The 23,939-nt window shown below is 44.5% G+C and overlaps 1 long non-coding RNA gene across 2 annotated transcripts in view; it reads right to left on the bottom strand.

Moving 5' to 3' along the window:
• Window positions 1-23,939, bottom strand: part of LOC147342554 (uncharacterized) — a 56,736-nt gene that overhangs the window by 1,484 nt on the left and 31,313 nt on the right. The window lies entirely within an intron of this gene.

Here is a 23,939-nt window from a genome sequence, read left to right as displayed (position 1 = left end):
GTGAAAAAACATGGATTCACTTCAACCCTATCCTTTCTCAACTACACTGCTCAGAAAACTTCAGTCTGTAGCTTCCTGTTTTAAACCCCACCCTGAAGTCCTCCAGGTAAACTCTGGGATGGAAAAAACTCACCTGGGTTGTGAATAAGGAAATCAGCCAATGAGGAGCCTCTTGAAAGTAACTGGGTCTTTGAGAGGTCCCCTACTTCTGCATCCAAGCAGACCATAGCTTGGCTGAGCATCCTGGGAGATGCCATGTCCAGATGGGCTGCTACAATGATGGGACATTAACAAGACATTGAAATGGGATTCTTGCCACTAGTTCTTGCCACTGAGACTTCATAAGATGAAATCAGGATCCAACAATGGGTATGACAGCATACCCCAGGATGCAGATTTTCAAGGGGAAGGGCTCGTATGTCTTCATTCTTCATCCACATAAAAGATAGGGGAAAGGGTCAGAGAGGGTGGAGAGGGGAGAGGGTGAGAGAAGAGATTCCTTTGGGGGAAGGAGACTCCTCTTACAGGGGAGGGTGCAGATGCTGCCGGAGAATGCAGAGAGCTATTTTTTGCAGTAGGGAGACACAGGCACTGGTGACCTAGCCAACTGTGACTAGCACCTGGCTCCTCCCAAGAGGTAGAGAATGAAGGAGGGGTGACTTTTGACATAGAGGCAAGAGCCAGGATAGAGTGCTGGGGGGGGCTTAGACTGCACCCCCAGAGTTTTTCAGGGTAAAGGATGCAACTGTTTCCTGCTCATGAGATGTGGCTCATGCCAAAAAATAAGTGTGTGATTAGGTCCCCTTAGGTCTTGTCTGAGAGTGCCTGAGGGAGGAGGGAATAGGGCAGGAAGGTGAGATGTGCAGGTCCCAGTGCCTCGAGTGGCTCCAGGAATGGAGTTGCATTTGTCAAAGTCAAGGAAACTGTCGGACGGAGGCCTCTGAAAGGGGTCTTGGGAGCATCCATGGCATGACCCCAAGAGACGAGTCCTGCCCTGGTCCAACCAGGGATTCTTCCTTTGGCCAAATCAAAGCTCTCCAATCTCTTTACCTTTCCTCTTGCTCATGGCTTTGACCTCAAACAGCAGAGAGAGAGAAAGAGAGAGAGAGAGGGAGGAATGGGGAAAAACCAGGACAGGAGGAGTCAGCCAAAAAGTTGCATTTCTAACGTGCTACGAGTCATGTTTGTCCAACAGACTAGTTACACAAACCATACTAGTTCAGTTCAGTTCAGTCGCTCAGTCATGTCCGACTCTTTGCGACCCCATGTACGGCAGCACGCCAGGCCTCCCTGTCCATCGCCAGCTCCCTGAGTTTACTTAAACTCCTGTCCATTGAGTCCGTGATGCCATCCAACCATCTCATCCTCTGTCATCCCCTTCTCCTCCCACCTTCAGTCTTTCCCAGCATCAGGGTCTTTTCAAATGAGTCAGCTCTTCCCATCATTTGGCCTAAGTATTGGAATTTCAGCTTCAGCATCAGTCCTTCCAATAAACATTCAGGACTGATTTCCTTTAGGATAGGCTGGTTGGATCTCCTTGTAGTCCAAGAGATTCTCAAGAGTCTTATCCAACACCTCAGTTCAAAAGCATCAATTCTTTGGCACTCAGCTTTCTTTATATTCCAACTCTCACATTGATACATGACTACTGGAAAAACCATAGCTTTGACTAGATGGACCTTTGTTGGCAAAGTAATGTCTCTGCTTTTGAATATGCTATCTAGGTTGGTCATAACTTTTCTTCCAAGGAGGAAGCATCTTTTTATTTTATGGCTGCGGTCACCATCTGCAGTGATTTTGGAGCCCAGAAAAATAAAGTCTGCCACTGTTTCCACTGTTTCCCCATCTATTTGCCATGAAGTGATGGGACCAGATGCCATGATCTTTGTTTTCTCAATATTTAGCTTTAAGCCAACTTTTTCCCTCTCCTCCTTCACTTTCATCAAGAGGCTCTTTAGTTCTTCACTTTCTGCCATAAGGGTGGTGTCATCTGCATATCTGAGGTTATTGATATTTCTCTCGGCAATCTTGATTCTAGCTTATGCTTCTTCCAGCCTGGCATTTCGCATGATGTACTCTGCATATAAGTTAAATAAACATGGTGATAATATACAGCCTTGATGTACTCCTTTTCCTATTTGGAACCAGTCTGTTGTTCCATGTCCAGTTCTATCTGTTGCTTCCTGACCTGCATACAGGTTTCTCAAGAGGCAGGTCAAATTGTCTGTTATTCCCATCTCTTTCAGAATTTTCCAGTTTGTTGTGATCCACACAGTCAAAGGCTTTGGTGTAGTCAGTAAAGCAGAAATAGATGTTTTTATGGAACTCTCTTCCTTTTTCGATGATCCAACGGATGTTGGCAATTTGATCTCTGGTTCCTCTGCCTTTTCTAAATCCAGCTTGAACATCTGGAATTTCATGGTTCATCTATTGCTGAAGACTGGCTTGAATTTTTTTTTAAATTTTCTTAATTAATGGTAAACACCTTCACCTTTCTCTCAGAGCCCGCCCTCATCTGTACCTTCCATTTCTTCTCTCTGTATCTCATCATATTTTGTAGAAGCCTCTGTGAGTGCACACTGCCATGCCCCGTTTACCAGTATCCACCATATAAATGGGGCTTTCCAGGTGGCTCAGTAGTAAAGAATCTGCCTGCTAAGCAGAAGATGCAGGTTCGATCCCTGGCTTGGGAAGATCCCCTGGAGAAGGAAATGGAACCCACTCCAGTATTCTTGCCTGGGAAATCCCAAGGGTAGAGGAGCCTGGTGGACTAGAGTCTATGGAGTCATGAAGAGTTGGACATGACTTAGCAATTCAAATAACAACCATCTAAAAAGGTGAATTCTTTGTGGGCAGCAGCCGTATTTTCTTCATGGCAGTAGTTCCTGTAAAATAGCATCACGATGCTGTATGGTTGGTTTGCCCTCAGTTCTTGTTAAGTGAACGATTAAATGAGTGTAAGGATGGCAAAAGGGAGATGCATTTATTTAGACCTTTGGGACCTTCTCAGAGCTCATCAGCTGGGCTCTGCCCATTGTTTCTACTTACAGCTCCCACCAGGTTCCCTGAAGACCCAGTAGCTCTCTGCCCATTTGTACTTTTGAGGGCAATCCCAATTGTCCCCATAAGACAGCATGTCCCTGAGGAGAGATGGAGATGAAGAGAGCCAGCTCTCCATCCGGGGAAATCAAGGATGGGAGCTGAGCCACTCCTGCCCAATTTCAACAGAACCCTCTGTTGTACAGGGAACAGTGGAGAAATTGTTCATCCACATCTCATTGCTCATGGAAATATTCCGACTGCAAAGTCAGCATCGGCTTTGATTTCCTGCCCTGGGAGGAGGCCGGGTCAAAAGGCGCCAAGGAGGCCTGTGCAGAGTCAGAGGGCTCATGAGATGGGGTGAGCAGAGACCCTCACACCCCATCTGTGTTCGGCGGTGGAACTTCTAGCACTGGGGGTGGTCAAGCCAAGCCAGCCCCATCCTCGCCTTTGGCTCCTCTGAGAGCTCCAGCCCCTCTTGGAACCACCACAGCCGGAAGTGCGAGGGTCAGAGCAGGCCTGAGGGTCTGTGCCGGGGGCCTGCACTTGCTTCCTGGAAAGAAACTGCACGGGGAGGGTCTGGAGTACTGGGCCTCTGAGGGGCCCGAGGGTTAGGGAACCAGAGGCAAACCCAGCCATCTGAGTCCCTTTAAAGAGGACACCAACTGAAATAACCTGGGAAAGGCACTTCCAGAGCAAAAGTACGTCCAGTTGCTGTCTCAAAGCTAATTTTAAGAATGTCCTTTTCTCTTGAAATTTCATCACCATGACTCATCGCACTGCAGGCCAAGATTCTGAAGCTCTGAGTCAGACTGAGCCCTGAGAGCTGAGGCTCAATGGGAGTTTTACCTAAATAAAGCCTGCAAGTGGGCCTGCTGTGATAGATGCCTTAGAAATTTGCTAATTCAGCAATGCACACGCCCTTGCACCTCTGCTGTTCACACAGTTGCCCGCAAGTTCCTGGGGCTGTTGGTGTGACCAGGCTTCTCTCAGGTGTGAGAACTTCCTTCTTCTTGCTTGAACCCTCAGCTAGTTTGTTTCCGTATCTTTCCTGTGAAGGTGGGTCCTTTCTTGTAGTCTGCTCAGCCCCTCTGTATGTGCCCTTTTGATGTGCTATGGGCTGTGCTCAGTCGTGTCTGACTCTTCTTGACCCCATGGACCATGCCCACCAGGCTCCTCTGTCCGTGGGATTTCTCAGGCAAGAAGACCAGAGTGGGTTGCCATTTCCTTCTCCAGGGGATCTTTCCCACCCAGGGATTGAGCCCATGTCTCCTACATTGGCTGGTGGATTCCTTACCACCATGCCACCTGGGAAGAGCCTTTTTGATATTTGCAGCCAAAATGGTATGATGATTAAGCACAAATTCCAGAAAGGATCCAGACAGGGTGACCTTCTCTAAACGCCAAGCAAAGGGAATGGCATCTACATTGGGATTTTTGAAAGTCAGAGCTGGAAGGGGCCTCAGCTCATCACCTTCGCTATCATTCTACAGACATCCATGTCACCCAGGACTCAGATCGACAGCTTGCCCAAGGTGACCCAGCCATTAGGAGGAAGATCCAGACCTTAAGCCAGGGTCTGCTCACATCTTAACCTCTTGACTCAACTATTTATGCTTTGTTTACTCACTATCCAGATTAATCTCTAGACTCTACAAAGCCTACATCTGGGTGTTGGGGGAGGAGGGGACATAGAGGAAAGTGAGGAGGCCAGTTCAAGGCTGACCACCTGCTTTGGTGCCCCTTGAGCTCCAGGTCAGGGACCTGAGATGATGGTGGCTGTAACCATGGCAACAGGAGGCCTGAAGAGTGACCCTGGAGGGGAAGCTGGGACTGCTGGGGAGTGGCCCAGAGGCAGAGACCCGGTCTTTACTCAGGGATGGTGGCCATGAAAGGTTAATAAAAGTAAGAGATTCATGGAGCTTGGCCCAGGGGACCTTTGGCTTCTCAGCTGTCCCTGGGGCACACGGTAGGTGGCGCCCTTATCGTGAATGAGGGGGTGGGGCATGCAGTCACGTAGAGTAAGCACAGCTTTGCAGTCAGGCTGTTGAAGTCAGAACTTTGGCGGGGGGTTGCCACGGAGGCCCACTCTCCTGAGGTAGAAAGGATTGTCGTGGGGTCCCAGAGACATCACAGGAACCAAAGCTGGGCACCATAACGCAGCCAAGACTCCTGGGGCCTAAAGTCGGGGCTCTGGCAGGAACCCGAGAGGCTAACCCCGGCTCTTTTCCCTTTGACTTGGTGTCCCTGCCCTTATCTCTCCATCTCTGTGTCTCTCTCTGATTTTATACTCACTTTCTCTTGACATCTTTTCTTCTTCCTGTGCATCCATGCTGTTTTCCCCTCCCTCTGCCTGTAGTTCTCCTCACTTTTGTTAACGTGTGACCCAGAATGGCTGCTCCTGTATTAACTGCATCTTACCAGCCTTCAGCTAAGCTTCCATGACTTGGTGGCTGTAATTTTCTAGACTCTAAAATCTAAGAGAGGAGCCCGATGGGCCCAGATCGCATTTCTGAGCCAAGCTGCACGAGTCATAGGTTGCTGGCCATCCCATGAATTAGCTGCTCTTGTTTCAGATGTCCAGCCTCATGCCATCAACTGTGGCCATGGGCGCAGTCAGTCAGCCGGGAGTGAGAGAGAATAGACAAGGGAAGGTTCCTGACCTGCAGAGGATCATCTGTACATTCAACCAAGCCACTTCTAAGACATGTGACTCTGTGCAAGGCTTCCTACCCCTCTGAACCTTAGTTTTCCTTATCTATAAAATGAGGGGAATAATACCTACTTCCTGGGGTTGTTAAGTGAAAACTGAAAGTGTTAGTTGCTCAGTCGTGTCCAACTCTGTGTGACCCCATGGACTGTAGCCCTCCAGGCTCCTCTATCCATGGGATTAACCACCCAAGAATACTGGAGTGGGTAGCCATTCCCCTCTCCAGGGGATCTTTCTGACCCAGGGATTGGACCAAGGTCTCCTGCATCGCAGGCAGATTCTTTACCGTCTGAGCCACCAGGGAAACCCACGGTTGTTAGGAAGACCAGATAAATATGACATGTAATCCAGCCATGCCAGGCCCATGGAAAATACCCAAAAATTATCGCTATTATCCGCCGGAAGTGATTTAGAAGAGCCGGAGTCTTGGGTATGCACAGGACCTTCTGGCCTATGGGGCCTTCTGAACTTCTCCCCCTTTTGTCTTTCTCCATTTGGAATCTTTTTCTGTTTCCCCTCTTGATGGTTGTTAATTTCTCCCTTGTTGTCAGTGCTGTAACCCGATGCTTGAGGATTTCACAACCGGATGCACTGGAGCCAATGTTTTCCATTTGGATATGACTTCCATGTTCTTGCCTTGCTGTTGTCAATAACTTTAAAAGGGTGGAGGGTGTGGTTTACTGTACTGAATAAGGCTGTGATCTGTGTTTTTGAAAATTGCTCGGGCAAAGGAAGGAAGTTGTCTGTGATGACACTGCTGGCTTTTATAACATAAATATGAAGCTCTGTGTTGTCGTTTGGCAAAACTCCCAAAATTTCCCTCGAGAAGCTCAGGCCAAGTTGAGAGTCAACTTCAGAGTACTGAGATATATTTAATAAAAAGCAAAAATTACTCTAGATGCCAGAGATTGTTATAAACAAATACCTTGCCAAACATGCACAGCCTTCTTTCTCTCTCCATCAGTTCCCTATCTGTACACATTGCATAGTCATTGACTGGAACACTGAATGGGTGATCTGTGTTGCTGAGAATGTCAGAGTGTGAGAGTATGTCTGGAGAGTGGGGTAGGTTACTGGAGGTTGGGGAGGGGCTGGGAAAAATGAGGGAAAGGGTCAATAAATGGAGACCGAGTCCTACAATGAAGATCATAGCATCCGGTCCCATCATTTCACGGCAAATAAATGGGGGGTAACAATGGAAACAGCGACAGACTATTTTCTTGAGCTACAAAATCACTGTGGATGGTGACTACAGCCATGAAATTAAAAGAACCTTGCTCCTTAGAAAAAAGGCTATGACAAACCTAGACAGCATATTAAAAAGCAGAGACATTACTTTGTTGACAAGTATTGTCAAACTGGTTTTTCCAGTAGTCATGCATGGATGTGAGAGTTGAACAATGAAAAAGGCTGAGCATTGAAGAGCTGATGCTTTCAAACTGTGGTGCTGGAGAAGACTCTTGAGGGTCTCGTGAACATCAAGGAGATCAAACCAATATCAATCCTAAAGTAAATCAACCCTGAATATTCATTGGAAGGACTGATGCTGAAGCTGAAGCTCCAATACTTTAACCACCTGATGCTAAGAGCTAATTCATCAGAAAAGACCCTGAGGCGGGGAAAATTGAGGGCAGGAGGAGAAGGAGACAACAAAGGATGAGATGGTTGGATGGCAACACTGGTTCAATGGACATGAGTTTAAGCAAGCTCCAGGAAATAGTGAAGGGCAGAAGCCTGGTGCGGTGCAGTCCATGGGTTCGCAAAACAGTCAGACATGACTGAGCAACTGAACAACAAGAAGTCCTAACAGCCGTGGTCAAGGCAAGCCTGTACTAGGTTAGAGCAGGGAGATAGATGTGTTGCAAAAACAGAGGGAGAATCTGTGGTGAAAAGCTAGGTCATTCTTAAGATTTCAATAAAACCTGCAAGACCCGGACTGACTTCATGGGCATGTGAGCTGTCGGGTTGCACGGGGTCCCACCCTCAGAAGGGCCCCATGCTTACCTAAGTGCTTTGCTGTTGCTGTCTTGATATTCTTAAGTTTTAAACATGAGACCCTATATTTTAACTTTGCATCGGGCCTTGAAAATTATGTTGCTAATCCTGGCCAGGGAGCATTGAACCGGAGACTCATCTCCAGAAATACAAGCTGGCATGAACAAGAGAAGCATGAAGTAGTTACCCCTCCTGGTTATTAGGGCAGGGGACGGGGGCAGTCATCAAGTGATTTTAGAACCTAATATTTAGAACCAGACAGAGGTTAGGGACCCAGCTTGAATAGGCAAGGACCGTGGCGGCAACTGACACTGCAGTAGAACTGTGTCTTGAAGCTTGCCTCGGGGGAATCGACGCACAGAACACTGGGCTTAGGAAAGCCGCGCTGGTTTCAGGTGTGTATCCGCCAATCAGCTGTGGCCCCCAGCAGAGTCTCACGGCCACAGCCAATCAGCAGAGAGGAAGAGGCCACAGCCAATCAGCAGAGAGGAAGAGTAGTACAGGCAAAGGAGGTCTCCCATAGATGGAGCTACGTGTAGATGCTAGCTTTGCCACTTACAGGTGTTGGGCTTCAGGTAAGGAATGCTCCTTACTCCTCTGAGCCTTAATTTCTTCATCTATGGAATGAGGAAAACAATACCTATTCACAGTTGATGAGAAGGTTAGATGAGATACGGTATATAAAATTTCTACTACCTCGCCTGACCAGTAAGTAATCTACAATTGCTCTTATAGCCTATTGTTAATTTAAGAGAGCCAGAGTTAAGAAAAGTAGGTTTTAATCCCACTGGCTGTGACCTTGGGCAAACCACTTTGCATGTTTGAATCTCAATTTCTTCATAAGTAAAGGGAAATAAAAACCCAATGCCTGAGACAGCGTCTTGGACATAGTAGATACTCACTAAATGCATATTAGATGTTCTGCTGCACTGCAACAAAAGATATGAGAGCTATTTGTAAAGCTGCAAAGGGCTTTGCCACTGTATTATCTTTTTGTTGACTTTAGAAAATCAGATTTATTACTTGGCAGGGTAGGAATCAAATAAGGTTGAGATCACCTCACTCTGAAAATAAAATAACTTTCTGAGTGCTTGCCTGCCTTGGGATTTGGGTCAGTCTTTTGTTACTGGCATCAGCACATAGCTAACTAATCCAAATGTAACCAAACTGGGCTGGGAGTCTTTGCATTGCTTTTTTTCTTCCAAGTTTTTCTTTCTAGAATAAAAGGGAAATGGTATTATCACGTGGGTTACCACAAATCAAAAAGTATAATTAATGACAAGACATTCAATCTGCATGCACCTACATCAAATGGATTCAGAGCATGTCATTCCTTTTCACGACAGCTCATGAAGCATGAAGACTATTTAGAGAGGATGAAAAAGTCTCATTCATTAGCCTCTGGCATGCCAAGAGGGGAAATGACTTATGTACAAATGACACAAAGCACATATTTTTCTTGTTCTGAGTTTACATATTCCACATGGGATTAAAGGAAACCCTGTGTCACCAGGCTACGTGCCTTGGACGAGGAGAATTCTGGGCTGCAAGGATAGAATAACAACCTGAACACTGAGACACCAAAGGTCAGCTTCACTGAACTGAAGTGACCTTGAGATTGAAATGATTCTTAAGGCATTATATACCTTCTGCCTAAAATGATGGAATAATATGACCGACAATCGCTACTGAGACCAACCTGGGTAGACTTCCACCAAAAATCTGTGTTCCTCCTTTTATTATAGGCAGCTGTAGCTTCTCTATCAAGGGCTGTTTCCCAGTCTTCTAGCAGTAAGTGTGATTGTGTCAACAAGTTCTCTACAATGGAATGTGTTGTAATTGATGTGTGTATATATCTTCTTTGGAGAACTGTACATATAAATCTTTGGCCCATTGCTATTTGAATTGTCATTTTCTTCTTGAATTTCTGGTTGAGTTTGATCTTTATATATTCTGATAATAGTTTTCTGTATATATGTTATTTTTCTCTTATCAGATATATGATTTGCAAATATTTTCTCCCATTTTGTGTGTTCTCTTCTCACTTTCTTGATGACATTTATGAAGCACAAAGGTTTTAATTGATGAAGTCCATTTTTTTTCTATTTTTTCTTTGTTGTTTGTGCTTTTGGTGCCATAGCTAAGAAACCATAGCCTAATTCAAGGTCATGAAGATTTACACCTATGTTTTTTCCTAAGACATTTTCAACTTTGAACTATTTGAGTTCATTTTTGTATATGGTGTGAGGTAGGAGTTTAGTTGCTTCTAGGATCATTCAAACATTCTCAGAGAATTACAGCACCCCCGTTTATGTCACACTGTCCATTTGTGTTTTTATGAGTTTCGACAGTCTATGTAATCAGTGTGTGTGTGTGTGTATGTTTTCAAAGCTCAAGAAAAACATATCTTCCTTAGGTTGCAAATATTTGATGAACTTCTGTATCTGTAGCACTCAAAACAATAGTTTAGTATTTGTATACTGTACAAGAATGAGTCAGTACCTTTTTCTCATCTATTGTGCTATTTTATTTTCACTGAAATCCAAAGGTAGGTGATACTCCTGGACCTAGAAGCTAAGAAATGTTAACATGGCCAAGATCACAATATTACTAATAAGTGAATTATAGACGTAAAACCAGGTTTCCAGATTATGTGCTCTTCCTGTTCTATGTATTTATTACTATGGTGAAATGGAGTGCTTTAAAAATAGTTTCATTAATTTATTCATATATTCCAGAAATATATAGTGAGCCTCTGTTATTTGCTAGGCATTGTGCAAAACACTGACAAGAAATGATGAGCAACAATGGACATAGTTCTTTTACTTGCGAGATGGACTTGATGGAAAATCAAATGGTCACACAAATACATACATAATTACAATTGTGACCAGTGGTAGAAGGTGGACTTGCATGCATCATTATGAGTAAATAATGAGGTGATCTGACTACTAAGATAGGTCAGGTGATGATTCTCTAGGAAGTAGTACTTCACTGAGATCTGAAGTTAATAGGAGCTAAGTGAAGAGCAGGTAAAGAGCATTCCTCACAGAAATAATAGTCTGTGCAAATGTCCTGTGGCAGCATCAGCCATCTGAGAAATCTAAGGATTTTGTCTACTCCATTTAAAATGTATTCGTTAAAACAATATATCACAACTGAACAGGAAAATGATTCAGTGTACACAAAAAGGCAAGTTAACCCTAAATTCTTTAAGACCTAATTTATCCATCTCTTTGCTTTTAAGCACCTACATTGGAAAATAAAGAGGAGAACAAAAAAGGAAATGATATCACTGTATACCCCTAAATCCATGCAGTTGATCAACAGGAGTGTTTGTTGAGTATTTCAAGGACATGAGGATGTTCTTCTCTTCTTTGGGATGGTCCTCAGAAGAATAAACATCCTCATTCCTTTGAGGGCTTGTGAGGCCTGTGAACTTGTGCGTGCGTGCTAAGTCACTCAGTCAGGTCCAACTCTTTGTGACCCCATGGACCACAGCCTGCCAGACTCCTTCGTCCATGGGATTTTCCAGGCAAGAATACTGGAATGGGTTGCCATTTCCTCCTCTAGGGGATCTTCCTGACTCAGCAAACCCACGTCTCCTGCATTTCCTCCTTTGGCAGGAGTGTCACCTGGTAGAAGCCTTAACGCCATCAGGGCAGTCCCCAGGGTCCTGTTTCCAGGCAGAGTAAGCTGCTTTGCTCCAGGGTTATCAGGCACGTTCCCATATGTATCCGTGCATTAATCAATTCAAGTTCTGGATTAAAGGCAATGAATCACCTTGAGGATTATCTGTGATGTTGGTGCTTGCAGGAGTTTTAACAGCCAATTTGGAATCCAACACTGTTGTTGAATTTAGAGGGGAAAAAATATTCACATTTAAGAAGCATATTTCACCCAAGGAGGATTAATCATTTTTAAGAAGGAGGAGACCTATGATGACTGGCAGGGAAGGAATATCTGGGAGAAATTGTGACCTGCTAATTTAATTAGTATCTGCACTTGTATTTGATTTCCTTCCTTGTCTAGGAATTTTGTTTGGCATTGTATGTGCTTAGTTATTTTGTCATGCGTCAGACACTAGGGATCCAAGCACTGATGGGAACTGGGCTACATAGAAGCCTAAGAAACAGGTCCTGCCTTGTAAGGAGTAGCCAGCAGAGAATCTGATCCCAAGAAGTGCTTTAAAAACATTGACTGAAATGAATAGTACTTCATAAAATTAAATGTGCTCATTGTTTGGGGGAGAGTGAAAAAAGTAGTTATCCTGTAATATAACAGCTTCATTTTCCCCTTAGAGATGCAGGGTTTTATAGAGATTAAGGGTTCTAGATTTAGAGAAGTTGACATGAAACCCAGGCTCAAATCCTGTTTCTGTCAACAGTCACCAGTGTGACTTTGAGCAAACTGCTTGACATCTATGTGCCAGTTTCCTCAACTGTCCAATGAGATTAAGGCTAGTACGTACCTCAAAATGTTAAAAAATTTACAAATGCTAGTGTATGTAAAACACTTAGTCAGATGTTTGATACATATGTTCAATATTAAGAGCATTTTGAATTGCAAAGGATTTAAAAGGGCTCAATGATCACAGAGAAATAAGAGTAGGAAGTTCTCCATTTGAATGACTGAAGATCCGGATGTGATTTGTGGTGCACATGAGGATGGATAGATGGATGGGTGGGTGGATGGGTGGATGGATGGATGGAGAGGTAGATGGATAGATGGATGGGTGGATGGTTGAGTGGATGGAGGGGTGAATGGATGGATGGATGGATGGGTGGGTGGATGGGTGGATGGATGGATGGATAGGTGGATGGAGGGGTGGATGGGTAGATGGATGGGTGGTGGATGGATGGGTGGGTGGATGAGTGGATGGAGGAGTGGATGGGTGGATGGATGGATGGATAGGTGGATGGAGGGGTGGAGGGGTGGGTGGGTGGATGGATGGATGGATGGGTGGATGGGTGGGTGGGTGGATGGATGGATGGATAGGTGGATGGATGGATGGATGGATGGGTGGGTGGATGGATGGATGGATGGATGGATGGGTCGATGGAGGGGTGGATGGGTGGATGGATGGGTGGATGGTGGGTGGATGGATGGATGGGTGGGTGGGTGGATGGGTGGATGGATGGATGGATGGGTGGATGGATGGATGGATGGATGGGTGGATGGAGGGGTGAATGGATGGGTGGATGGATGGATGGGTGGATGGATGAGTGGATGGAGGAGTGGATGGGTGGATGGATGGATGGATAGGTGGATGGAGGGGTGGAGGGGTGGAGGGGTGGGTGGGTGGATGGATGGATGGATGGGTGGATGGGTGGGTGGGTGGATGGATGGATGGATAGGTGGATGGATGGATGGATGGATGGGTGGGTGGATGGATGGATGGATGGATGGATGGATGGGTCGATGGAGGGGTGGATGGGTGGATGGATGGGTGGATGGTGGGTGGATGGATGGATGGGTGGGTGGGTGGATGGGTGGATGGATGGATGGGTGGGTGGGTGGATGGGTGGATGGATGGATGGATGGGTGGGTGGATGGGTGGATGGATGGATGGATGGATGGGTGGATGGAGGGGTGAATGGATGGGTGGATGGATGGATGGGTGGGTGGATAGATGGATGGAAGGGTGGATGGATGGGTGGGTGGGTGGGTGGATGGATGGATGGATAGGTGGATGGAGGGGTGGATGGGTGGATGGATGGGTGGATGGGTGGGTGGAGGGGTGGATGGGTGGATGGATGGATGGATGGGTGTGTGGGTGGATGGATGGGTGGATGGGCAGATGGATGGAGGGTTGGATGGATGGAGGGGTGGATGGATGGATGGGTGGGTGAGTAGGTGGATGATGAGTGGATGGCAGGATAATGGCAGCACAGGAGAGGGGTTAGTCCAGGGTCTGTTGTTCTATCTGGCCTCAGCAGAAGCTGTTTGTATGTCCTACTGGATTTTATGTCATCTATAGGATGGGCAGGGTGTGGCAAAGCACCAGTGTGAGACACTGTCTTTCTTTACATTTCTGCACAACCCACCATGCATGATTCTGATACAGTGAAACATCAACATACCAGGGTTTGGGGGTTTGATGAGGGAAGGCCAGGTAGGGAAGCAGGATGGTCAGGGAAGGCATTAGCGGTGGTGGAGACATTCGAGTGTCTTGGAGCAATGTTCATCAGCAAGGAGGCTACTGCAATAGGACAAGTTTGGACTCGTTCTTAAGTTCTTTCTAGACTAGTAATCTTGAGAAAGTAAGGGCTTCCCAGGTGGCGCTAGAGGTAAAGAACCCGCCTGCCAATTCAGGAGATGTAATAGATGCAGTTCAGTCCCTGGGTGGGGAAGATCCCCTGGAGGAGGGCATGGCAGTCCACTCCAGCATTCTTGCCTGAAGAATCCCATGGACAGAGGAGCCTGGCAGGCTACAGTCCATGGGGGTCACAAAAAGTCAGACAGAACTGAAGCGACTTGTGAGACCTAGGGACTCCATCAAATAAGAGGGGATCTTTGAGGAAGAGTTGAGATCCTGCAGGTGGGGCTGTGAGCTTGCAGCATTTGGGTGCTAGTGCGAATTTATTCATTCTTGCAGTTTGCTTGGGCTTGAGGACATTTTGTTGTTGTTTTGGGTTATACTAAGTCTTAAGCATTCACAATTATTTCTTCCTTTTAAAGCTTCTGCTATGAATTAGAATCATCTTATTTACCACTTTCAGTGACAATTTGAGAAGGAAGAAAAATAACATCCAAGTGTCAAGGAAGACATATTTATCCTCTTCCAGCTTGGGTCTAGTGATTGGGACCTGCAAATTAACTGACAGTAAGCCAATTAACAGGAGAAGAGAAAAGGTGTATTTACAGGGGGTTAATTGCAACTGTGTTTTGGGGAGCTGCTTCAGTTAGATATGAAACATTCAGATAAGATTTCTTTCTGCATCATCTTAGCTCAGATGTTTTCACTTTACAATAATCTTTATACTAATTCTGAGGTCTGTGCAGTTCCCTACATACCTTATCAGATACTGTGCTAAATTTAATTGTATACCGTTACTTTTCACAGGTTTTTCTGTAAGATGTCTCTCTTTTATTATTTTTTTTCACAAACAAACCTAGAATTGAGGATCACATAGGTCAAGTGACTTGCCCACCCTTTATTAAAATGATGATGAATGATATTTGGTGTGTGACATGCTCCCATGAGTTACACATTTCTTGCATGCTATGTATGACATGACCCCTCTCTCTTTTCTTTTTTAAAAAATATTTATTTATTTGGCTGGACCAGGTCTTTGTTAGGGCATGTGGGATCTTTAGTTGAGGCATGCAGGATCTAGTTCCCTGACCAGGGATCCAACCCAGACCCCTGCATTGAGAGTGCAGAGTCTTAGCCACTGGACCGCCAGGGAAGTCCCACAACCCCTGTGTTTTGACTGAAGAAAGTATATCAGTAAAGAGTGTGTGACACTGATGTTATTATCAGTATAAGCAAGTGCTTATATCCTCTGTAATGTATTTTTAAAGACAATAACTAGCAAGCATCATTTATCTGTTTATTATTTCTAATAGGTGACTTGTGATGATACCCACAGGCTGTCTCATCCACCTCTACATCCTAATACCTCAGCCGAGAATGCTGCCCTGCCCTGCGCCATTGCCCAGGTGTATAGTAGAATGCTGAGACCCATCAAATTACCCACCCCAGGGTATCGACCAGACTCCCAGGTGTTGTTTAGAAAACCTCCTCCGCAGCCAGTGGACTGGAGAGCATCCTTTGTCAACTGATGCTGTGTTCACATTTCAGGTCCAGGGGTGGGTGGACCCCGACAGTGGATGGCTACTTGGTTAATGAGTCCCCTCTGAGCAAATGTCCTTAAAGTCAGTTAGGTTAAAAAAAACACCGTACTCTCCATTCACTACCGCCCAGAGTACAAGAAAAATAGATTTAATACATATATCCAATTTATTTCTGCCAATGAGCCATCCTTAGGAAAAGAATGCACAGCCTGAAAATATGAGTTCTCAGCTCTGGGATTTCCCTTCCTGGGTCCCTTTATCCTCACAGGGAGTTGAAGGGCAGCAGAGAGCCCTCCTCCAATTTTCTCTTCAGTTTCTCACCCGTCATTCTCTTAGTCTCTTTCTCCCTCCCGTCTTTGCTGTAAACATGGAAGAAGTATATCCACTGCATGTAATACACAAATCTCTTCTTGCCGGGTTATGTGTCTGTTGCCAACTGAAGGGAAACAACTTGAAGGCAAACACAATATTTTTCACCTCTACCTTCAGTTCGTAGTAGTATTCAAGAATGAATTATGCTGAATAAATAAACCAGAATAGCCCTCTTTCCTCATTGTATAAACAATCTCCCATGGCAGGCAGGGGCTTATTTATAAGTCATATAATAATAATAGCAGGCATATATTAAGAACTAACCATCTGAGAGTTTTTTTATATATTGAGGAATCCTGGATTCCCAAGCCTCACACATGTCAGCCAAATTCTAGTTACTCATGAGCCAGGGCTATCAGAAATAATGTGGAGGTTACAAGAAACATGGGGACTAAACCACATCTATTATCAAGCAACTTCGACTTTGACATGAAAGTCAGAAGAAAAAAAATGCCCAAATATTGTATTTAATATAAAAATTATATATATGTAACATGTAAAACATGATAACTTGATATACATATATATATAATGAGGTATTTACACACATAAATATGCATATATATGTGTGTGTGTGTATATATATACATATATATTAATTCATATACATACACTGCTCCCATGGTTACTGTTTTTCTCTGTGTGGTTAAAGCACCTAATATAATAAGTGTATTTCCAGTATTCAATAGTATTATTAACTATAGTTAGCATGCTGTACGTTAGATTTCTAGACAGACTCATCCAATAAAGCTGTCACTGAGTGCTCTTCTCTGACCAGCATCTCCCCATTTCCCCCCTCCCCTTCCCCACCTCTGGCAGCACCATCTGCACTCTGCTTCTATAAGTGTGATCTTTTTTTTTAAAGATTCCGTATATAAGTGAAATCACACAATATTTGTCTACCTCTGTCTATTTCACTTAGTATAAGTTTTCCCCCATGTTGTTGCTAATGGCAGGATTTCCTTCTTTCTCATCACTGAATATATGTGTGTGTGTGTGTGTGTGTGTACACAGCATCTTTATCCATTCATCCACGGATACCCAAGAATATTTTTAAGAGTCCTGCTTCACTATGGATATCTGATTGCCTTGCTTTCAGATGGTGATTGCAGCCATGAAATTAAAAGACGCTTACTCCTTGGAAGGAAAGTTATGACCAACCTAGATAGCATATTCAACAGCAGAGACATTACTTTGCCAACAAAGGTCCGTCTAGTCAAGGCTATGGTTTTTCCAGTAGTCATGTATGGATGTGAGAGTTGGACTGTGAAGAAAGCTGAGCACTGAAGAATTGATCTTTTGAACTGTGGTGTTGGAGAAGACTCTTGAGAGTCCCGTGGACTGCAAGGAGATCCAACCAGTCCATTCTAAAAGAGATCAGTCCTGGGTGTTCTTTGGAAGGAATGATGCTAAAGCTGAAACTCCAGTACTTTGGCCACCTCATGCGAAGAGTTGACTCATTGGAAAAGACTCTGATGCTGGGAGGGATTGGGGGCAGGAGGAAAAAGGGACGACAGAGGATAAGATGGCTGGATGGCATCACCGACTCGATGGACGTGAGTCTGAGTGAACTCCGGGAGTTGGTGATGGACAGGGAGGCCTGGCGTGCTGCAGTTCATGGGGTCTCAAAGAGTCGGACACGACTGAGCAACTGAATGGAACTGAACTGAAGAAGGTATGTTGACTCTACGGTTCCTATGACCTTCCTCACTTTCCCCCACCATGAATTGTTGGCATATTGAACCAACGAAGAGGTTTTCATATCTAAATCAAGCACATTACCTAGCATGCCTTAGTAATGGTTTTAACTCATCTGAAGTTCACAACAGCCTTATGAGGCAGGTACTATCATCACCTCCATTTTACATGTAGGGGAACTAAGAAGCAAAGAGGCATTAAATACTTGCTCGAGGATACAAATCTGTAATTTCAGCTGCTGTGCTTTTAACGCCCACCCATTACACTCCCCAAGTTGGGTGCACTTAATATGCGGTGCAAAAATAACTGCTAACTAGAATAATTAAAGAAAGGATTGTTCTTATTATGTTTCTCAGGCAGACAGGGTTCTGCTCAAAATCTTTAAAACTTTTAACTCTTATTGAAAGTAGCATCAACATGTATACACTACCGTGTGTAGAGCAGATGGCCAGTGGGAAGCTGCCGTACAGCGCAGGGAGCTCGGCTCAGTGCTGTGATGGCCTGGAGGGGAGGGGTGGGGGGTGGCGGGGAGGGAGGCTCCAGAAGGAGGGGATATATGTATTCGTATAGCAGATGCACTTTGCTGTTCAGCAGAAAATAGCACAGCATTCATAAAGCAACTATACTCCAATAAAAAAATATTTTTAATAAAAATAATTTAAGTCTTACTTTAGAAAGCCCAGTGGAAATAGCAATGGATTCTTCAAAGAGAGACCAAGCTCTGACCACAACAGTTGGTCCCTTTATTTGCCCTATCCTTTTCCTCGCCCCTACTTTCTCTTCAGCCCCATTAGGAGCTCCAGCCCTATGAGTGCTCCTCAAAGTGTCACTCTTGTTTGGATCAGACAGGAACCCCAGAGCGAATCACTAATAGCACTCTTGCCATGCCCTCTGCGTCCCAGCAGGCTTGTCATTCTCCAGTCCCCAGCTTTGTAAACCCCAAACTTCAGCCTCATCCTGTGTTTCACCTTCTTCCCTCTGACCCAGCTCTCTGAGTGTCCCTGGAGGGGAGCCCTGGCCATGCTGGTGAAAGAAAGAGAGAGAGAAAGAAAGAGAGAGAAAGGGAGAGAGAGAGAGAGAGAGAGAAAGAGAAAGAGAGAGAGAGAGAGAGAAAGAAAGAGAAAGAGAGAGAGAGAAAGAGAAAGAGAGAAAGAAAGAGAGAGAAAGAGACAGAAAGAGAGAGAGAGAGAGAGAAAGAGAGAGAGAGAGAGAGAAGTTGCTTAGTCGTGTCCAACTCTTTGTGACCCCATGGACTGTAGCCCACCAGGCTCCTCCATCCATGGAATTTTCTAGGCAAGAGTACTAGAGTGGGTTGCCATTTCCTTCTCCAGGGGATCATCCCAACCTAGGGATCGAACCCGGGTTTCCTGCACTGCAGGCAGACGCTTTACTGTCTGAGCCACCAGGGAATCCCGACCATGTGGTGGGTGCTATGACAGATGTACAGCCTCTGACTCAGCTGGAACCCAGGAGCACTCTGCAGTCTTCCCTGTGTCCCTGCTTTCTCTCAGGGACTGTCCAAGCTCTGCTCCAGAGTTTCTAGTTCTGTTCTTACTTAGTTGAGGCACTTGGACCAATCACTCAAGAGCTTTATATTTTACTCTCTCCATCTGTAAGAAGACTGATTTCCATCAGTACTCTTCTTCTCCTTTTTTAGTTTTGGCTGTGCTGGGTCTTTGTCGTGGCAAGCAGGCTTCCCCTGTTGCAGGGCAGGGGCTTCTCCTGTTGGGGAGCATGAGTCGGGCATGGGCTCAGTAGTTTCGCTTCCCAGGCTCCAGCGCGCACAGGCTCAATCATTGTGGCTCAGGCTTAGTTGCTCCTCGGCCATGTGGGATCTTCCCAGATCAGGGATCGAACTCGTGTCTCCTGCATTGGTAGATGGATTCTTTACCACTCGGCCACTAGGGAAAGCCTACCCTGGGTTTTAAAAGAGAACTTCCACCGGCTCATCACTCAAAAACTAATGAAATTCAGTGCATTACCAGCTAGTTTGAGCTCTGATATGTTCAGGTTTTTCTTACACAATTGCCCAAGCTCAGCTACTCTTCCTCTGTGGGTAGAGGGCCTGTCCTTGCCTCTTGCAAGTCTGAGATGCTGTTTTTTGCCACCAGCACTTTGCACCGTGATGGTGCCAGCTGCGTCTTCACCTCTCATTTGGGGATTGGCTTCTCTCAAACCCACTCTCAGCCTCGGGAGCTGGTTAGGGTATATTCTCTGGCCCAGCCAGTACTCTGCACACTGCGTCATCCTCCACTAGCTAGGGAAAAGAATGTGATGGAAAGAGCAATTTTGGTCGCTGGAAACGGAGACAATAAAAGGATCTGGCCTTGAGCAGAAACAAACTCCTGATACTGTGCAGTTTTAAACCTCTAGGATGCAGACTCCAGTGGCATGTTTTCCTCAACTTTGACATCAATTATCATGTAAGTGGTTGGGGCTGGAGGGCACGAAGGGTGTTACATGGAAAATCCCCAAAGAAGGATCACAATAGTAAGGCATTCATTTTTACTTGTGGTTCTTCTGTAGCTAAGTCATGTCTGGCTCTCTGTGAACTCATGGATTCTAGAGTGGACCCTGGAGGCAACCTCTGCCATCACTAGCCTGTTTGTTTGTTCAGTTGCTAAGTCATATCCAACTCTTTGCAACCCCATGGACTGCAGCACGCCAGGCCTCCCTGTCCATCACCAGCTCCTCAAACTCATGTCCATTGAGTCAGTGATGCCATCCAACCATCTCATCCTCTGTCATCGCCTTCTCCTCCTGCCTTCTCTCTTTCTCAGCATCAGGATCTTTTCCAATCAGTCAGTTCTTCGCATCAGGTAGCCAAAGTATTGTAGCTTCAGCTTCAGCATCAGTCCTTCCAATGAATATTCAGGGTTGATTTCCTTTAGGATGGACTGGTTGGATCTCCTTGACCCCAGATCTTTTCAGTTCTCTTCCTTGCTCAGTAATAGGAGAGAAGAGTAATTTAAATGCTACACACATGCATTCATAGCACTGTTTCTTTCTTTTTTTCTTCTTTGGCTGCACCCTTGGGAATTTTAGTTCCCCAACCACGGATGGAACCCAGCTCCTCCGCAGTGAAAGGGCAGAGTCCTAACCATTGGACCAGCAGGGAGTTCCCCACAGCATTGTTTCTTTTAAGATGTGAAAGTATGTTCAGGACTTTTGTGCATCTTAATTGCTCACCTCTATTGAAAGCTGGTTCTTCTTCACACCTTTCCATGGTTTTTAATCTTTCACTATAGTTTTTTCTCCTCTGAAGGATCTATCACTGTCTATTGTAATTGTCCATCTACTGCAAGACTGTGAGTTCTGAGAACACCTTATGTTTAACACAGTCACAGGTTATCTCTGTATCCTGCATTGCCAGACACAATAGGAGGAGATGATTTCTTAGGATTTTCTAGACAAACAATCATGTTGCCTGTGAATAAACACAGTTTTTTAAATCTTTCTTAAAACTGAAATATAGTTAGTTTGCAATTCTGCATTAGTTTCAGATATACAGCAAAGCGTCAGTTATATATACTTTTTCCAGACTCTTTTCCGTTACGGGTTATTACAAGATATTGAATGTATTCCCCTGTGCTATACATAGGCCCTTGTTGTTTATCTATTTTATATATAGTAGTGTGCACATGTTAATCCCAAACTCCTAATTTATCTCCTCCTCCACTGCCACCCCCTCCCCTAACTATCCCCTTTGGTAACCATAAGTTTGTTTTCTATGTCTGGAATCTAGTTTTACTTTGTTATTTTCAATTTTTATGACTTTTTTGTTTTTTGCCTTTGACACTGGCTTTTGAACAATACTGAATAAAGGTGGTAAGAGCAAACATATTTATTTTGTCTTTCATTACAGGGAGAAAGCATATAGCATTTCATCATTAATGCTATATGTAGTTCCTTATGTAGCATTAGTATCTTCCTTTTCCTGTTTTGCTAAGTATTTTGAAAATAAATGGATTTATCAATAGCTCTGTAACACAGGAAGCCCAGCCCTGTATGCTGTGATGACCTAGAGGGGTGGAGTGGGGAAGGGGAGGGAGGTGATACATGTATAATTATGGCTGATTTGTGTGTTGTATGACAGAAACCAACACAACACTGTAAAGCAATTTTTCTCCAATTAAAAACTAAATGGGTGCTGAATTTTGTCAGCTGTCTTTTGGCATCCATTTCATTGGTCACATGGTTTTCTCCTTTATTTTCTTAATATATTATGTTGACTGATTTTTGAATCTTGAACTACCTTTGCACTTTTGAGATAAACCCTATTTGATCATTATGTATTACCATTTTAATAAATTGCTGTGCTTTATTTGAGAATGTTTTGTTAGAGATTTTTCATATATGTTCATGAGGGATATAGATTTTCAGGTTTTTTTTTTAATGTAATATCTTTTTGATATCTAGGCTTCCATGAATATGACAGGAAAAAATAACATAAATGACTTAAAATTTACATAAGTTACTAACCATTTAATGGTGCTAAACTCTAGTAGGCCTGTTTAGTTGCAAGTAATGAGAAGCAACTGGAGCTAGCTTAAGCAGCTGGCTCTGATCCCAAGGTCAGACATGAGATGAGTCCCCCAGCCTCTGCAAGGAGCTGGAGCCGCAGACCACCAAGCCTCCCACCTCTCTCACTCTCCCTATTCCACAGCTTCATCCTTCCTACTTTTCAGACTTTCTCTCTCTCTCTGCTTCTCTGATTCTTATGGTAATTCCTAAACTTATTAATAATAAATAAGTACATATATAAGGCCTAGAAAGGTTCAGAAACATTTTTAATGCATCGTTAGTGAAATCCATGCACAATTATAAGGTAATAAATTAATCTTAGTCTGAGAAAAAGGAAGAATGTAGAATCAATGGATCCAAGTGAAAATTTCATTAGTAATGATTATAGCTAACACTGACTACGTACATGGGCTTCCCTGGTGGCTCAGTGGTAAAGAATCCACCTGCCAATGCAGGAGGCCTGGGTTCCATCCCTGAGTCAGGAAGGTCCCCTGGAGATGGAAATGGCAGTATTCCAGCATGGGAAATCCCATGGACAGAGGAGCCTGGTGGGCTACGGTCCATGGAGGTCTCAAACGGGTCAGACATGACTTAGTAACTAAACAGCAACAACAACACTAGCAACTACTATATGCTGCTGCTGCTGCTAAGTCACTTCAGTCGTGTCCGACTCTGTGCGACCCCATGGACGGCAGCCCACCAGGCTCCCGTTCCTGGGATTCTCCAGGCAAGAACACTGGAGTGGGGTGCCATTTCCTTCTCCAATGCATGAAAGTGAAAAGTGAAAGTGAAGTTGCTCAGTCGTGTCCGACTATTATCGACCCCATGGACTGCAGCCTACCAGGCTCCTCTGTCCATGGGATTTTCCAGGCAAGAGTACTGGAGTGGGGTGCCATTGCCTTCTCAGTAGGAGGTTGTTACATTGTAGTGCTGCTGCTAAGCTAGATCCCAGATAAGCACTTTACTTGCTGTATCTTATGTGATCTTAACCATTTCCTTATGGATGGAAGGCGTGTTATCCACATAGTTTCAAGTTGAGGCTTAGCTGAAATAACTTTACCTAATTCTCTCTGAATTATAAATTTCAATATTGCTACATCTAAATGCAGTGAAGGCCTCTGGGTAGGACACAAATCTTTTGAAAAAAGAAGAAACCATAATGTAAAAACTTCTAACCTTCATATTGTGTATGAGTTTAATTTATTGCATTTATGGCAATATAAGGATGTTATATGGAGAAGGAAACGGCAACCCACTCCAGTATTCTTGCCTGGAGAATCCCATGGACAGAGGAGCCTGGTGGGCTACAGTCCACGGGGTCGCAAAGAGTCAGAGACGACTGAGAGACTTCACTTTCACTTTCAAAGATGTTGCTAGCAATATGCTACAGTAAGACTTGTATCAAATAGTGGTGCTGCATAGTCAAATGATAAGACTAGTATTTATTTATTTTTAATTAATTTATTTATTATAATTGGAGGCTAATTACTTTACAATATTGTGGTTTTTGCCATATATTGACATGAATCAGCCATGGGTGTATCTGTGTCCACCATCCCAAAACCCCCTCCCACCTCCCTCCACATCCCATCCCTCTGGGTTGTCCCAGTGCACTGGCTTTGAGTGCCCTGTTTCATGCATCGAAGTTGAACTGTTAATCTGTTTCACAGATGGTAATATAAATGTTTCAATGCTATTCTCTCAAATCATCCCACCCTTGCCTTCTCCCACAGAGTCCAAAAGTCTGATCTTTATATGCTATCTCTCATATAGGGTCATTGTTATCATCTTTCTAAATTCC

This window comes from Bos grunniens, chromosome 29, assembly GCF_055505025.1.
Source record: "Bos grunniens cultivar Pamir isolate PY7600 chromosome 29, Bosgru_T2T1.0, whole genome shotgun sequence".
NCBI lineage: Eukaryota > Metazoa > Chordata > Mammalia > Artiodactyla > Bovidae > Bos > Bos grunniens.
This window is presented reverse-complemented; position numbering and strand designations above follow the sequence as displayed.